Source organism: Anolis carolinensis, chromosome 4, assembly GCF_035594765.1.
Source record: "Anolis carolinensis isolate JA03-04 chromosome 4, rAnoCar3.1.pri, whole genome shotgun sequence".
Lineage (NCBI taxonomy): Eukaryota > Metazoa > Chordata > Lepidosauria > Squamata > Dactyloidae > Anolis > Anolis carolinensis.
In genome coordinates, this window is record NC_085844.1 from 95,985,772 (window position 1) to 95,991,771 (window position 6,000).

General features: G+C 41.3%; 1 pseudogene; it reads right to left on the minus strand.

The window, feature by feature from the left end:
• Positions 1-2,665: 2,665 nt before the first annotated feature.
• Positions 2,666-2,725, minus strand: LOC134299073 (U6 spliceosomal RNA; annotated as a pseudogene).
• Positions 2,726-6,000: the final 3,275 nt, after the last annotated feature.

Here is a 6,000-nt window from a genome sequence, read left to right on the forward strand (position 1 = left end):
TCTGTTCGGCAGGCATGCTTCCAAACAAAAACTTTGCTAGGTCTTACTTTTGGGGGAGGCCTTATATTTAGCAATTCAGCAAAACCTCTAATAGGTCTTATTTTCTGGGGATGTCTTATTTTAGGGGAAACAGGGTAATAGAAGGACTCTAGGTTAGAGTTAGTTAACAACCCAGGGGAACTCGTGACTATTCTTAGCAAATAGAGCAAGGGTTTTTTGACCAATAGATAGATTGGTTGGTTGGAACTGTTTGAAACTAAGTGATGTAATCTGAAACATACAACTAAGTTAAGCTGAAGAACTTCTGTAACCATTTACGCTTATGTAACTCTCTGAAGTAATCATTTTCCTGTTTTAAGAAAATAATTTTTTATTCTATTTTCAACTTTCAAAAGCCTCCACAGTGTATCTTTCCATCAAGAAGCCTTTATAATAGTTCCAGCAATACAACAATTAAATACCACAGAAAAGCCTCATAGTGAACATCAGTTTGGGAGCCAGGGGTAGAAACAGTGTGGGCAGGGAATGGGAGAAGCTTGCCTCAGACACATTTAACAACAAAAATCATAAAGACATTTTAGGTTGGTGGCAGCTACCATTTTAAAAGAAAATCTAAAATCAAACGGTATACCCCCGCCTCTCACATATGTGTGCTTGCATGTGCGTGTGTAGACTGGGGTTGTAGTACGTTATAATTGGCGGCAGCGTCAGGCTGTTCCCAGTCAGTCCCACTAAATAAAAAGAATCAGGGAAATAAATGAATAACAAAAAGATTCAACAGTGATGCTGAATAGGGGGGGAGGAGCCAAGATTGGCTCCCGCTTGCTTTCGTGTCATGCGGGTTTTCGTACCAGGAGGGCCCTATCATGGGGATGATGGGAAGCAGAGTGTATTCCAAAAATTCATCCTGGTCTCACCTCCTTTTCCAGACTGTCTTCCCATGTGGATAAACAGCACTGGTCAAACACACTCCAGCAGACGAGGGTTCGGTTGAAAATCCAACGGCAATAAATCTTTATTTACATAACTATATACAAGTAGAACAAATCAGTCCTTTCTCCATGAGTGCTCATGCTGAAGCAACTCACACACACACTGAAGACACTCCTCTGCATTCCACAGACCAAGAAGAAAGTCCCGGTCAAAACAAACTTGACCCTATTGGTCCTGTGATACGTCAATCATAGCAGGCTCTCATTAACTCCATAACTACTGGAATGCCTTGCCGAAAACTAACACATAAGGCATTTCTAATAACCCAGATTGATTTAACATTTCACAATACACAATACCCTGACAGGCCCTTACCATTTTGAGCACCTGTAACAAAACAGGTAAGCTGAATAACCGAAGAGACCAGCTGAAAACGGATTCATGCATATGTCTAATACAAACTGCACAGTTATCTTCTTGGTAATTTAATCGTGATTTTTAACAAATGATAGAGTATATATTACATAATACAAAAGCCACATGAAATAATTCAAACTGCATTTCGTTCTCTTGAAATTCTTTTTATAGCTACGATGCCTTCTGAAATGCCTCTAGTTCATACTTTTTAATATTTAAGCATACTCACTTTCTTTGGGGATTTAAATCCTTTATTCCCAGGTAAGCGTCTTTAGAATGAGCAGCCTTATTGGTAGAACATTTCATATTGTCATTCGTATGTAACTGAGTGTTTTGCTTTAGATTTGTTATCGCAAAGTATATTTTCAAACCTAAACAATTCCACTCTTGTTTTACTGGACTAGGAAATATTATAAACGATAGGCAGTATGGTTGATCATTATCAATATCTTGGTTTCATAGTCTACTACATAAATGGCATTCTCAGTCACTAGTTATTCAAGTTAAATTGATTTTGTTGGTTTACTATAGTTGGGACTTGCAATTGATCAGTAAAATCAAATTGTGAAGAAATTGTGTGACCTATTTATAATTCGATGTGTAGAAATCTCATTTTCATAATCAGTATATTTCCAAGAGATATAGGTTTTTATTAATTTGGGTGAAGTTAACCAATGTAGATAGACTATTATAGACATCTATTAGATTGGATATTTGGCTCGATAATATTCATTCAAATCATATTTATGCAAGCAGAGGGGCATGAGTTGTGATTGGGGCAAGATGACACAGCTTAGTTCAGGGATTCCCAAATTAAAGTCTGTGGGCTGGATGACCTTGGTCATTTATTTATTTATTTATTTACAGTATTTATATTCCGCCCTTCTCACCCCGAAGGGGACTCAGGGCGGATTACAATGAACACATATATGGCAAACATTCAATGCCAACAGACAAACAACATACATTAGACAGACTCAGAGGCATTTTTAACATTTTTCCAGCTTCACGATTCCGGCCACAGGGGGAGCTGTTGCTTCACCGTCCAGAAGTGGCTGTACTTCCTCATTCCTTTCCTCGTGTTTTGCTGGCAGTTTTATGGTGTTGTAAATTAGCCTCCCGCATAAAGCGTCCCTAAATTTCCCTAATTGACAGGTGCAACTGTCTTTCGGGGCTGCATAGGTCAACAGCAAGCCGGGGCTATTAATGGTCGGAGGCTTAACCCGACCCGGGCTTCGAACTCATGACCTCTCGGTCAGTAGTGATTTATAGCAGCTGGTTACTAGCCAGCTGCGCCACAGCCCGGCCCCTTTTTAGGGGCCATGCTAATCTTCTCTGTATCGTTCCAATTTTAGTATATGTGCTGCCGAAGCGATTCATAGTAATTTGCAAGAATATCTTTTTTTCTTCCCCTTCTACCCATGCAATCTGGCTTGCAAGGGTTTCTCTCACACTCTCCTTTCGCTTTTGAAAACATTCACTTCTTGTATCTCTCTCTCTCTCTCTCAAAAAAAATAAGATAACCAGCCTGGGAAGAGAAGCAGAGGAGGGAGGTTTTGGAAAAGAAAATATACTGTGGCCTCCAGGCTCCGCTGCTGGCTTGACCTTGACCCGAATATAAGCCGGGGGAGGCTTTTTTAGCTCATAAATAAGGGCTGAAAAACTCGGCTTATCTTTGAGTATATATGGTAATTTAATATGAAATGTGTAGCCCTTCAGATTAGTCTTAAACTGAACATTGAAAAAATTAATCAGGGTAATGGGAGCTGTAATCAATAGGGCGGTGCTTTCGGGGTAAACCTGGACCTGTTTTGTGTCCCAGCTTTGGGAACCTCCCAAAATCCTGAGGGCAGATATTTGTTTTCGCTCTGGAATGCCAAAGGATCTGTTTTTTATCAGTCCATTATGGGTGGGGGCTTCCCAGGCTACCCTTCCCATCATTTTAGGCATTTAAGCTATTTTACTCTAGAGAAGTAGTGCTCAGCTGCAGGCAGGTGCACACTTCAAGGAGGCTTCTTACTGGTTTCTACTCTAGAGGAGGTGCTTGGCTGCAGGCAGGCATGGGCGCTGGGCCTGCACACGACACACGCACTCTCTCAAGACAAGGAGGCAAGTTCTGACTTTGTTACTCTAGAGAAGGTGCTCAGCTGCAGGCAGGTGCACACTTCAAGGAGGCTTCTTACCGGTTTCTACTCTAGAGGAGGCGCTTGGCTGCAGGCAGGCATGGGTGCTGGGCCTGCACACCACACACGCACCCCCTCAAGACAAGGAGGCAAGTTCTGAATTTGTTACTCTAGAGAAGGTGCTCAGCTGCAGGCAGGTGCATGCTTTAAGGAGGCTTCTTACCGGTTTCTACTCTAGAGGAGGTGCTTGGCTGCAGGCAGGCGTGGGCGCTGGGCCTGCACACCACACATGCACCCTCTCAAGACAAGCTAATTTTTGTAAGGGGGGGGATCCTGTTATGTGACTCCGATGGTAACGAAAGTACGAAAGAACTGATGAAACAAAGGAAAACGGGTTCTGCGCACAACTCTAGTAATCAAGCAATGTCTGGAGGTCCCCCTTTCTTTCCTTCCTTCCTTCCTTCCTTCCTTCCTTCCTTCCTTCCTTCCTTCCTTCCTTCCTTCCTTCCTTCCTTCCTTCCCTCCTTCCTTCCTTCCTTCCTTCCTTCCTTCCTTCCTTCCTTCCTTCCTTCCTTCCTTCCTTCCATGTATAGCCCACACTATAGCTAAAGAGCTCAGTGTGGTATAGAACTGATTTTATAAAACCAGCTTAACACAGTTTAAAGCAATTTAAAACACCCTGAAGAGATATTAAGCCATAGAATTTAAACAATGTATTAAAGTCAAAACCATGTACATGCACAAACTGGATAATATCATTAGACTCAAAGGCTTTAATAACAAAAGATAAATTTTAACTTAGCACTAAATGAAGCCTATGTCGGGCACAACTGGGCTTCCAGTAGGAAGTGAAGGTCTTAGCTCTCAGCTGAAAGGAGGAAGAGCAGAGCATTCAAGAGTGCAGGTATGACTTTAGAAAATGCCCTGGTTTGTGAAGTGAATCACATCCTAAATATGCCTGTTTGTTTGGCCTTTTGTATGTCCAAATATGCATGCCACCCAAATAGGAGATTTATTCTTCTAAATCTAAATCTTCTAGGGGCACCCATTCTTTCATCCAGTCCAAACAGCACGCGTGGAAGTAGAGTTGTATATTCACACTTGCATTAAACAGACAAGCATTCTTCCTCCCACCCTGGACATTCCACAGATATATATATATATATATATATATATATATATATATATATATATATATACTCCACTTGCCTCACCTCCAACATACCTCTGAACATGCTGACCACAGATGCAGGTGAAACATCAGGAGAGAATGCTACTGGAATATGGCCATACAGCCTGAAAAGATCTCACAGCTACCCAGTGAAGCCGGCAATGAAAGCCTTCGACAATGGCAATATTTCTTTGACAGTGAAATACGTTGCCTTGGACTGTTGTGTCATCTCCTTCTCCAGAGGTTTTTAAAGAGAGGCTGGGTGGCGATCTGTTGGGAGTGCTTTGACTGTGCATTCCTAAACTACAGGGGGTTGGACTGGATGGCCCTTGGGGTCTCTTCCAAATTCCAACTATGTCTGGTTCTGTTCTCAGTGCAGCTTTCTTGGGGAGAGGATGAAGGCCACAGGCATTAGCACGTGAACTTTATTTAAATGCAATGATAGCGTCTCTAGCAGTGGTCCGCTTTAAAAGTAGCAGTGAGCATTTGGTTCTTTTATGTTATTACTAGTTTTTCAATTTTTACATTTGTCATTGATATATGTGGCATGAACATTTAAAAAATGCATGCATAACATAAAGGCTGAGTAAATATACATTAAGGAGAACTAAGCCATCAAGTGATTTGACTCTTATCTGCATTTGCAGGTTGGTTAGATTCATCAATGTATGTGCCGCCAAACTCCATAATTCAATTCTTGGGGTGGATGGAGGAGGGAGGCTTGGAGGTGATGCCCTGTATATTGTACAGTAAAATGTAGTCAAGCTTTTTTTTAAAAAAAAAAAACTCTTATTATTTTCAAATATCAGTTTTACCACTGGGGCAAAGCTATGGTACTAATTTTAAGGACATTTCCCAAACATTTATTTAGATAAAAGACTGATAACGGGGAAACTCTAAAACCGGCAGCTAGATAACTAGCTTTTATTAATGACCTGCCATACACCATGGCCGGATAATTAAAGTTTTTTTACACCCCAAAGGAAGAGAGTGGACAAATTTATTTGATACTTTGATAACCGTGGGACACTGGTTGAAAACTATTGATATAATCAGAGCTCATTCGATTTGCTCACGACAGACACTCCTATCAGTTAATTTCACCTGTGAATAGTTAATTATTCCCTGGATGCATATGGTTGATCCATTAATAAAATTTGACTATGTCATAGGTTTTCCTTTCTTCCGTCGCCCTCGTGTGCATTTTATCTATGGGAATCTCTCCCGTTCTTCGCGCAGTAGAAGACAGATGTTAGTAGCGTGGATATTTCGGCAGGGCTGCATTATAAATGGCATTCAACAAGAATGAGCAACGCTCGCTTAGCCTGAACAGGACTGGGCCTGGGTACATAATGA